The sequence below is a fragment of the Haemaphysalis longicornis genome, unplaced genomic scaffold (assembly GCF_048455015.1).
Source record: "Haemaphysalis longicornis isolate Haplotype H1 unplaced genomic scaffold, Haemaphysalis longicornis Haplotype H1 scaffold_3, whole genome shotgun sequence".
Lineage (NCBI taxonomy): Eukaryota > Metazoa > Arthropoda > Arachnida > Ixodida > Ixodidae > Haemaphysalis > Haemaphysalis longicornis.
The window spans coordinates 61,300,905-61,313,044 of NW_027526335.1; the positions used below are offsets into that span (position 1 = coordinate 61,300,905).

At 47.6% G+C, this 12,140-nt stretch overlaps 1 protein-coding gene across 1 annotated transcript in view; it reads left to right on the forward strand.

Moving 5' to 3' along the window:
• Gli (carboxyl ester lipase-like protein Gli) overlaps window positions 1-12,140 on the forward strand; it is a 48,713-nt gene that overhangs the window by 25,295 nt on the left and 11,278 nt on the right. The window lies entirely within an intron of this gene.

Here is a 12,140-nt window from a genome sequence, read left to right on the forward strand (position 1 = left end):
TTCTTGGCTCAAAGCTTGTTCTAGATTTGGTAATTCGCTTTTGGCTAACAAAAAGCAACAAATTGGAGCCTGCTGCAAAGCGATTTGTAGCCACAGCAATGTTAAGGTAAGTTTTGCATGAGAGCGAGTTGTTCTAGTTATGCATGAACACTTCCTGGAGTGTTTTGAGCGCTGCATACCCTCCTACCCCGTCATTGTAAAGGAACCCGCAGAATTTTGATGAGCTGCCGCAACCATAATTTAATTTTATTTTTACCGGTGGCGTATAACACCCCCCAGAAAAATATTTCTGGCTACACCACTGATCACCACCTTTGCTAAGCTAAACATGGCACGTTAACTGCAGTGTACACGTAGTGCATTACAAGCATACAAGTTTCACTTGAGACGAGGCCTTGGAGAGAAACTGTAGAAATGGGTTGAAGTGCACAGTATTGAACAGACTGCAGCTGCTTGACACAGATTAGAGAAGTTGTTTATAATGCTCCAAGTGCTGTGTCTGCCTTGGTACCTGCCTGGTAAATGCTACCTCTGCCTTTGTCTTAGAAGCAGCAGCCTAAATTGAAGGTGTGTCTCAATGTCAATCCTTTAGTGCCATCAAGTAAGGCTTTGAAAGGAACAAATGGCAAGTACTCCAATCACATCTTGTGTAACACACTGTTTTGTTATTTTCTTTTTGCTTTGTTCTTGTGCTATACCAACACTACCAGTAAACTTACTAAAGAAATTAAAAATCCATCTTAGGTTTGCTTGGGGGATGCGAGGTGTGGAATTGAAGGCACTTTTGAGGAGTGGTCATTGGTCTGGTTTGGCGAAACGAGCAAGTTTATTCTTACAAGCTTGAACTCGTTGAGGCATTCTTGCTACAAGGGCACGAGGACTCATGGGCAAGTAGAGTACAGTTAAACAAAGCAGTGACCATGGCTACCCAAGCTACCAAGCGGTGTGCCACATTCACCAGCAGCACTGGATGAGGCGCAGAGTCGGGGCTACGTCAGTACAGTGCCGCTCATGCAGGCAGAACAGGGATGTCTAGCTTTTCTTTGTGTGTGTGTGTGTGTGTGGGCTCCAATCTGGTGTAGTTGTCCGGATCTGCATGCCTCAAGCCATATGCAAACGCATTTATTGGTATTCATGGGCGTCTGCACCGCAGAACTATTTCCAGGGTGGGAGGGAGGAGAGGCACGAGTCTAGAAAGGTCCCTGGGGAGGTGTACTGTAAGGATGGGGCAACCACTGATTTCCTATAACAGTGAAAGCTTCCACGCGCGCGTAATTCTGGTCCTCAATTATTGATTCCAGGATCTTGACAAATTGAGCAACGTTTTAGCGGTGCATGGAAAAATAAAGATCCGAAATACCGGGGGATGGGGGAGGCAGTTGCATTCCACCCCCCCCCCCCCCCCCCTTCCCCGTCCTCAGACGCTTATGGCATTGCTCGAGCCTACAGCACGCGCGAGTACCTTCTTTTAGATGCGACTGCATCTCATTCACTCGCCTTGTCCCTGCATTCGGCGTTGTCGGCGTCCGCCCCTCCCCCATTCTCCTCGCCGCGCGAGCTGCGCTCTCCGCCGCTCACCCCCTCTCCGATAGCGAACACTCTCTCGCGAGGGGCATTGAATTGGATTAAAGTGGATTGTGTTGCGTCATTGCCGCGGCAGACGCACTAGCGCCGGCGCGTCCCCTCACCGTTACGCGCGCTATAAAACGCGGTGCCCGCGCCGCTCCGCTCCATCGTTCCAGCGCCGTTCCTCCGCTGTCCAACGCTGCAACGTGAACCCCCTATGCGTCGCATCTACACAGGGGTTCCCGCGAGGGGAGGTGGGAGTTTTAAAGACGATAGTCTTTCTTGGGTTACTTAAACCCAGAAATTTTAAGTGCGAATGCACTTCTTAAGCGACCCTGAACCTGCGTCCACCGGCGATGTCCGCGCTCGTGCGAACGCGCAGCCTGGCCGCTGACATGTACACATACCCACGTGGGGGATTGGCCAGGAATCTCCTCGTCTTCCTTGGCAACGGGGGGAGATGGGCGCGCGCTGCCTGGCCGCTGATATGCACATACCCACTTGGGGGATTGGCCAAGAATCGGGCGTGAGAAGGGCTAATGCACCTGCTTAAAGGAGTACTGACACGAAATTTCAAAGCTGAGATCCAATCTAGCAATCAAGTACAACGACAACACAAATAGGTGTCTGTGAATAAATGCATCTTTCTTTCTTTGTAGTTGTGTGTGTGTGATCTCTCTTTCGCGAACATTACCGAACCGCGCAAATTCAACTCGTGCATTCGCATTTTCACATTCTTCCCCTCGGGGAAATGCGGGGAATTTTGGTCTGTCTGTCTGTCTGTCTGTGACTCGATTCAACCACCCGGCCAAAGCAAAACAATGCCTGCGCAATAGTCTTATATAGTCACAGCTAAATCTCCCCGTTTATGTCCGGTGTAATGTTCATACTTGTCAACATTGTTGAAGAAGAACAAGACAGTACGCAAATATGAGACAACAAATCGATACAGAAGTGATATTTGCAGTGTTTCTTTATAAAAAAATCAGACATGCTTGACTTTTGCGAAATTAAATACTTCATCAACTGCAGAAAAAGAATTCACTCCGTCGTCGCCTGCTGTCGCCCGCGCCACTATGCTTCTGGCGCCATTTTAAAGGAGTACTGACACGAAATTTCAAAGCTGTGATAACTATGTAAAACGCTTCCTTTTTATCAGGAGATATCTCCCAGCAAGTTTCATCAGCAACAGTTCAGCGAAACATATTTAAAATCCATTTTAATCTTCGCCCGCACGAGAAAGCCCAGAGCGGGCCGACATGACATCATGTGCTACTTGCCCCAAACTGCCGACGTAGGGGCACCCGTGACAAAGCCGACGCGCTGGCTGTGGTTGGCGCGCGCTGCTCGGGCGTGTGTACACGTCATGGTTTTGGGACTGACGTCATGCTGCCCGGGCCTGTGGGGGCGGCGAAGACCTCGGCCGGTCTGGGCGCGCGCGTGCGCTCGCTCGCGCGCGCTTCCAGAGAGGCAGCGATGCGGCAAGAATGGTGACGTCATGTGATACATCCTGTTATGGCGGCCGCTCGGCGTTTTTCAGTCGAAACCAAAACTGGCACGAATAAACGACGCCGTAAATGAATGTTTACGCTGCGCTCGACCGTCTAATCTGTCATTCTATGATTAGTGGGCTGGTAGGCACGCACAGCAGCAAAAAAAATGTGACACGAAAATTTCGTGTCAGTACTCCTTTAAGAAATCAGCCGGCAACAGTTACGCAAGGTTCCACTAGATAGATTCCACGTTCTCAATGCAACGCACGTGGAGTAGGGAAACGCGGTTCTATAAACGTTGAAGTAGGGCGCCTCGATTAACGCGCGTCTTCGCCGTACGGCAGCGTTCGCATCGAGACACCAGTGGAACGCGGGAAATTTAAAATAATTTAAGCAAACCTTTGGCGTCTTTACCTTGGGAGGAGCGCGACGCAAGAGGAACAACATGAGAGGTGAGCGGGAAAGCAAAAAGAGGCATTTACTTCGCAAAAGCCGATAAAGACTATCGTCTTTTGACGGCATTTGCAAGAAAAGGAGCAGATACGCAGCCAATTTTTTCTTTTTGGTGCCGCTCCAGTCATTTGAGTCTTTTTCTTTGTGTTTCTCACATATCTCGACTCTTTTGGGCATCACATTTATTTTTTTGTATATCCTGTTAAGTTTTTCCGGCGTCTGTATTAAATTAAATGAGTGTTGCTGTCTTTGCAAAGACACTCAGAAGTACGTATTTGAGGCACAATTGTATGTGTATACAATTGTGCATCAAATAAATACCCTTTGCGCTAAACAATGTTGACATTTATGAGCCATGCCAGCAGTGCCAGAAGTTTGTTCATGTTCGCATCAGGGACGTAACCAGGGGGGTGTCAAAACACCCCCCGAAGTTTTCGGAGCGGTGCATTCCCCCCTCTGTCGCCTCCTCATTTCGGCCTTTTTTCGCACGCTGTTCAGATTCGGCATCGGTAAAAGAATATCTAAAAACATATAAGAAAATAATAATAATAATAATAATCTTTATTGCACAGGAGTTGGGTGAAGAGGGGTAAAGAAGTAAGAGAAAGAGGGACCGTCCCGGTTGGCGTGCTAGGCGTGGCAGAAAGGTGAAAACCCGTACGCAGAGCGCCTGCCAGCCACTTTACCAGGAGGGGGGGAGGGGGGGGGGGAGGAGGACAAACAAACAAACAACAACAAAAAAGGCGGTTAGCAATATGCATCACAGACATCTGCAAGGGCTCTGCGCAGCGCCCTAGATGCCTCACGGTCCGTGGGGAGGGGTGATCGAACACTTAGAGGAGCAGAGAGAAAATCCCGCACTGCTGCTGGGATAAGAGAGTTCTGGTGGTGGACAGCCTCGCATGAATGACTAAATGAAATTAAAATGAAATTATGTATCTTACTTTTTAGTTGTTTTTTCTTGCCGGCAGCGTATAACACCGCCTGAAAAATATTTCTGGTTACGCCACTGGTTCATATTGTCAAGGTTGAAACCAAGGGAATTGATTACTTACACGGGCGAACCTTTGCCCAGAAGTAAGTGGCTACGACTATACAACTAGCTACGAGAACAAAGGAAAGGAGAACAAAGGAGATCTCCTTTGTTCTCGCGTCTTCCCTCTTCTTCGCGCTGCGCACATTTTTCGTCGTTGCACAAGCTCGTGCCATACACTGTCCCCCGATCGGGTACGTGCGATAAAGTATTTCCGGAGTGTTACCAGGTGAAGTTCATGTGGCGTATGGGTCGTGGCATTGTTCCTGAAAACAGCTTCAAAAAAGCGACGCCAACAAATGGACGCCTAAAACCCGCCTGCGTTTCGCTAAGATATGCTTCGAATATAAGAAATTGTGTTGCTACTACTATACTACTACTAGTAATAATAATAATAAAATAATACCACTTCCTTGCCGATGAGAATCTGTGTCGTCGTCACATCAAATGCAATGTTCGCCCCGGTGGATATTCGTATATACTCTTCTGGTCGTAAAAACAATGTAGAAGTAGATATTTAAACGCACGTATGCAGAAAGACACTGGCTTTTAAATTTTCTGGCAGCATGCTTCTAAAAAGCGCGACACGCGGAAGATTACTCGAGGATCATTTAATACGCGGTGGCGAAGTGGTGCGGCATGTTGGAAATCTGCTCTGAGGAGGAATTATTATATGATAAGTTGCGTCGGTTTCAAAAATGTACATTTCGTATATATTTCGCGTCTATTTTAATTGTGACGCGAAACTTCTCAGCCTCCTGCAGGCCAAATATTTCTTCGTTATACCCGATATCGTGCGCAGCTCTCACGGTTTCAGTTTCGTTATAAAAGAAAGTGTCATTGAAATAAAGCGTGACCAACCAAAGTTCGTATTTAGTTCACTATAACCGATAATTCGCTATATCAGTCTTCGTTATAACGAGGTTCAAATGCAAAGGAAAGAAAATTAGTGGCCCGGTATTCGTACCCGCGGGGCGTTCGTGATGCGAGTTCAACACGCATCCGCAGCACCCCAGCCGACCCTAGGTCGTATCTGCAAAAGGTGGATCCAGTTGATGCGTTGTGTCCTTCGATTTAGCAACATGTGTTTGATACTTGAAGCAAATTACAACAGCGCGAGAAAAACAAAACAAAGAAAGGCTGGACAAGACAAAACAAGAAAAGACACGCCTGTCTGTGTCGCTGTTGTTGGACTTTGTTTCAAGATCATGAACTAACTCGCCCCAGAGACCTTTACTGAGTGTTTGAGGCATGTAATGAGGCCTCGAGGAAAATCATGCGCCCCTCCGTCTAACGACGACAATGGTTGAACGCGAAGCTTTCTCGTGATGGCACCTTTGGTTGGCAAATCCCACACTGCAGTACGTTCCACTCTGCAGGTACGCCCCACTTTTCTAGAATACCCACAACAACTCTCTGGTGTGCACTCCGTAGGCCTAAAGTTTGTGTTTGGGGTGTATACGGCGCGAATCGGTATACCTGCTGCTTGGCTTGCGCGTCAACCATGTCGAAATGGAGCTTTCTGCCGCTGACACCCCAAAGATCTGCCATGGACACCAGATGGAATACGTTATCTTGACACAGAGCATGATGGCATTCCATATGATGTCTTTAAATTTCCTGCTCGGCCTTCACGCCATTTGGGAAAGCAGAATGGCTGTACGAAACAACGACGTGGACGCTATGCCTGTGGCTATATATTTACTGAAAATGTATGTAAGTAGGCCGCACAGGGGTGTGATGACGATGTGGTGAAAATTATGGATTATTTAATTGTGATGAGAGTGCCCAAATGTTACCTGCCTGCTGAAAGTATGGCAGGGTGGTGATTAACATCAACCTATACGTTGAGCATGTAACTGTTGTTTCCCTTTCGTTCGCGGACACTGTGGAAAACTTCATGCTGCTCAGTGCTGTGAGTAGCCACCAGGCGAAGATCACATCCTTCATCAAATAAATAAATACGCAGGCATGTTTTGTCAAGTGAACTCCGTTCTGTTGCAATTTCACGAAGCTTGAAATGCAACAAGGAGAAAGGTAAGGGTTAACTTGTTCATAGTGGGTTCGAAGCCTAAAAAATGCATTTTTGTATCAGCTATTTTTGCGCGAGCCAGTTTGCCGAGTTCATATAGTTGATTTTTACCTCTATGTTACAACAAATATCGGATATAACGAACTAATTTGCTGGCCTGATACTACGTCATTATAACGAGGTTCGACTGTATTTTATTACTACGAAGTCAGCCACCTTTGGGACACTTTTTCGGTGACGCCGACGTAGGACGCCGGTTTTTCGGGTAGCGGGTAATGTAATGCTTCCGCATTAAAAATAAACGGAAAAAACCTCGCGGAGCGCGGCGCATGCGAGCGCACGACGTCCCGTCAGAGGCAGTCTTCACCACAGCGGGCCCCAGAAAGACCAATTGAAGTGACCAAGTGCGCGAATTCGGCAGATGGCGGAGCTCAGCATTTAAATTTAATAAAAAAGAGGGCATCTGCGCAGGTATACACTGCGCAATACAGAACGACATTCACGCCTTGCGTGTTGTCCCTGCCCACGTGCACTTTTTTGATTGATTGATTGATTGATTGATTGATTGAAGGGTTTAACGCGCCGACGCAACGCAGGCGATGAGGCGCCCCGTAGTGGAGGGCTCCGGATTAATTTTGACCACCTGGGGATCTTTATCGTGCGCCGAAATCTCGTACACACAGGCGTTTTTGCTTTTCGCCTCCATCAGAAAAGCGGCCGCCGCGGCAGGGAATCGAACCCGCGACCTCGTGCTCAGCAGCGCAACGCCTTAGCCACTGAGCCACCGCGGCGGGTGCGTGCACTTTTTTTTAAAATAAAATCATATGCTAGGCTTCGTAATTCGCCGAATTCGCTCACTTGGTCACTTCAATTGATCTTCCTGGGGCGCTGTGGCGAAGACGCCCTATTAAAGGGACTCTGCAACACTTCTGATAAACGCTTTCACCCTTTCCTTCGCGTCTGGAACCACTGCGAAAGCTATAGTTATCGCCAGCACGTAGCGGCACTGCATGACTTGCTCGTCGCACCAGGCACGCCTTCCGTTTCTGCTTTGTTTTGTGGCTTTATTTTTAAAGTTGCCATCGAAAAGCGTTCATTGCTGCAACTGAATGAAAACAGGCCAACAGCGGCTACATGGCCTTAATGACGTAATTCGAGCGGTCGAAGAACGTCAAGACTGAAAAATAGAGAAAAAATTTTGAGCCAGTTTCCAAGTTACGTGATGGGCATAAAGCAGTGATCTTTAGCTGAGGTACTTTGTGACCCCCCAATCTAAATAGAGAGAGAGAGAGAGAGAGAGAGAGAGAGAGAGAGAGAGAGAGAGAGAGAAAACTTTAATGAATACTGAAGAGGTTAGCCCCACAAACGGCGGGGCTTGCTACTTCAGATGGGGGTGAACATAGCGAGGTGAAAAAAAAAAAAATAAGAGGGGAAGAAGTGCGCACAAACAATGAATAAGAGGGAGAAGAAAATAAAATCAGTTCGGAACGTAGAAAAAAATTACAGCACCAGAAGAAAAATCTCAGGATCCCAAGTTTAAAGAACATCGGTTAGTCCCGTGTCAGACAGAAAAGTTAAGAGAGCCTTTGTCCCTCGCGCCGCGTCAGCGTGATTTTGCCACGGACCAAGAAAGTGACGCAGCTCTAAAGAGTGTCCTCGTAGCAGTCGCACTAGAGTTCTTTTAGCTGTTTCGCGTTGAGTTGTATGCTTCGGGCAGTAACACAAGACATGCTGTATGTCGTCTCTCACAGAGCACACAGAGCACAATGGCGAGTCCGCCCAGCCTATCTTAAAAAGAAAACTACCAGTGAAGGCAACGTTCAGGCGTAGTCGGTGAAGGACACCCTCAGTTTTCTTTTGCAGACCTCGCGGAAACTGGAAATTGCACTGGGGGTCAATCGCGTGCAGAGGCAAGGGTATCTTAAGAGGGTCCTGCCAAGCTGTTAACTGCAGTTTCCATCCAAGCGCATTCACGGCCGTACTTCCGTCTTGTCTGGAATACGGGATTCCAATAGACACAAGCATGCAGATTGTGCGCCTCTTTCGCTGCTGCGTCAGAGATGACGTTCCCCTTGATGCCGGAATGACCTGGTAGCCATTGAAGCGAGATGCGGTGCCCGTCTCGTAGCCCTAGTGTGTGCAATGCGTTTAGCTCACGCACAAGTTGGCCGCAGCGGTGGGATGGCTTCATCAGTGCTTGCAAGGCAGGACGCGAGTCGGTAAAAATCACCCATTGTCGAGCGGGACTATTGGTGATGTGAAGGAGTGCCGCCCTAATAGCAGTTAACTCAGTGAAGGTGGACGACGTCTTGTGACTGAGTTTCTCTTTCACAGTTAGTCCCACCGACGGAATCCAAACTCCAATGGCTGACGAGTCAGACTTCACGGATCCGTCTGTATATACCTGAATGTGGCCAAGATAACGCGAACTGATATGCTCCAGCGTGTAGTATCGCAAGGCTGGCTCAGGCAGAGATGATTTCTTGCCTATACCTGGTATGGTGAGGCCTATATCCCATGGTGCAGCTTTCCATGGCGGAAAGGCAGGCTTGCTTGGGCGTTCGAAGTTGGCCGGTAGGAGGCTCCGTACATGCGGGGAAGACGCCTGTGGGTCTGTAGGGTGACTATATATGTCTGCAAGCACTTACAACTTCAAAAAAAAAAGTTGAAAATGTGTTGCAGGGTCCCTTTAAAGTGGCTATGAAATGCATTAATTGCTGCAAATGAAGGAAAGCCGGCCAATAGCCGCTACACCGCTGTAATGACGTAATTCGAGCGGTGGAAGAACGCCGAGACCTGGAAAGAGACGAAAACGTTTTGAGAAAGTTTCTAAGTTTGTAATAACTGCGTAGAGCGGTCATTTTTGACAGGAGGTACTTCTAGAACCTCTATGTAAGGATGGATGGGTTGGTTGGCTACGTTCTGCAAGCATTTAAGGTTTATAAAAAAAATGTGACAAAAGTGTTGCAGTGTCCCTTTAAAAGTGCAGCCACGGCCGATAATGCTGTTTCTGCGTTGCATATCTGCATATCGAAGTAATCGCGCCGACGCCGTGCGTAGCTTCTCCATAGCTTCTCCAAGCCGTGCGTAGCTTCTCAGGTGTAGGTCCGACTGGACTGCGGACTAATAAGTAACCAATGCAAACGAAGAAAGGAAAGCGAAGAAAGAGTCTCAAACACCATGGCAGCACAGAAGACATTTATAATGCATCCCCCAGGAAAATTGAATACGCTTTCGCCTTCAAATCGCGTAAACAGACTTGAAGGGACCATGCAGACAAAATAGAAGTTTGTTTTATTAAAAAAGATTTCGTGTTTTAGAGTGCTCCAGCTAGCTCTTGTCCGGCAGCAAGCGATGTCGTATTCACTGAGAAATTAATCAATTTAGGTTAAAATTTTTATTCTCCCGCCAAAACGTGTGTTTTCACGACGTCAGCAATGAAGTGATGAAGGCGGGGATTCTAAAGAACTTCTACTGCGTCATTCGGCTCTGCAGCCTTGCTTACCATCAGTCCTCCCAGATGGCGCTACCATAGTCAACCGCGTACCGTTGTCCGCCGTTGCTTTGTTTTTGACCGTATTTGCTCCTGGCTTGTTTTTGTTACGGTAGAAAATAATCGTTTCGTGTATGCTCGACAAACAGGGTCACGTAAGGCAACGTGCAACGTCGCTTACGCCAATCGGCCAGTGTCGTGTAAGACAACTCCAAAGCGGCGGACTGCTGTGCAGCTGAACAAAAAGCATAGTGTGCCCAGTACCAACAGCAGTGCGCATCGGTGCTTCTATGTTTATGTGTAAAGTTTCGTAACTTTCATTGCTTGCGCCACCATTCTTACTGCTGTAAGATGAATATGCATTACATTTAAGCGCAAATAGCTTGTTCGGCAACGTTATCAGCCCTGGCTAGTTTGCGTTTGCTTTTGCCTGCCTCAGCCGATCGCAAAGCTTAGCATATGACATCATGGGTTCTATTGAGAGAAATGAGCTAGTGGGTCGCATGTTCATTCCATTTTTTTTTAATTATGTAGCTTATTTGAGCGAGGTGTGCGTTAAAAGTGGTGTCAGTATGATTCTTCTAACGAGGCAAGCTTTCGAATGAACCAAAGTTGTGTTTTGTCTGCATGGCCCCTTTAAGTGCCCGAGGAGTGTTCATGCGGAAGCATTATGTGACTCATTAGGCGAAAAACCCGGCGTTGTCAGCAGCAGATGGCCCAGAAATTTCATGCCTACAAGTAAATAATAATAAAAAGGAAAGCTGCGGCAGGAACTTAAATCAAAGCCAATTAAAGGACGCTCGGTGACAGGAAAGTGACACTGCTCTACACCGCACGAAGCGCGCATTTTTCTTTTCAAAAGTTGCGCGCAGTGCAGTGGATGCAACACGGCCCTCAACAATCCACCCAATGAGCGCGTCTAACCCAGCGTGACATACAGTAAGTGAGTGAAGAAAAGCAACAGCATGCGTCAGCTAGGCCTTTCCCCGCTGGGTAGGTAAAACCGCAATGAACCGCGTGTTGATTGGGTGGACTGCTGAGTAGCACACCCACGGTGCTGCGCGCAGCTTTAAGTATGATAACGTGCTGTGAATGCGTGCGAAATTATTGCAGTTTCCCCTGGCAGTCCTTTACTGACACATTGTGTATGTGTCATGCTATTTCCGTATGAGGCTTCCAGAATAGATTAGTGGATTCCAAGCACGGAGTTCCCAATGGTCTTTGGACTGATCACATACGCCCTCAATAAGCCCACGGCTGATTCTCCAATTTCGATTTGGCTGTGACGTCAGCATATCCACCCGGTCGGCCAGTGAAGATCACAGCTGCCGCCACAAGCTTGCTGCTGCTCTATAAATACCCCTTGCCCTAATGCTTTCGAATTCATCTTGTCAATAATCTCGTTTATTTCCTTTATTTATCTGCGCCAATAACTGTTTTTACAACAACCAGGAACGCCTGATCGTTCACTCCCCGGCTACCGAGAATTTTTCGTGCCCGTCAACACATCTGGGGCGGCAGAAGCGCCTTGCGACAAAGCTAACTTTAACGAAAATGCTCAGCAGAAAACGACTATAACCCTCCTTGTGTCAAAGCTTTCCTAAAACAATTATATAGGACAACTGGCTTAAGGTGACTCTATCGTTAGTCCCAGTTTTATTTACTTGTCGTGAAGTCGCAAATGTTACAGAATCTTCATCTGTTTTAAATACCTGCAATATACGGGAGGGAATGCGGGCAACCATATCAAATACGCATCACACACATATGGTTAGAGAATGTACACTTCAGGGGCGTAGCCGCGGGGGGGGGGGGGGGGGGGGGGGGTGATCGGTGTCAGAACACCCCCCGAAATTTTCTGAGCGCCGTATCTCCCCCTCTGTCCCCTTCTCGTTTCGGCCGTGTTTTCGCCCGCATCAGTATATTAATATGTAAAAACAAAATAAGAAAAGCAAATAAGAAATTGAAGTTGATGTTTGCGCGCAGGCTATCTTCCTTTGAGTTTTTTTTTTTTTTTTCCGGTGGCGTATAACAGCCTCGAAAAATATTTCTGGCCACGCCACTGGTACG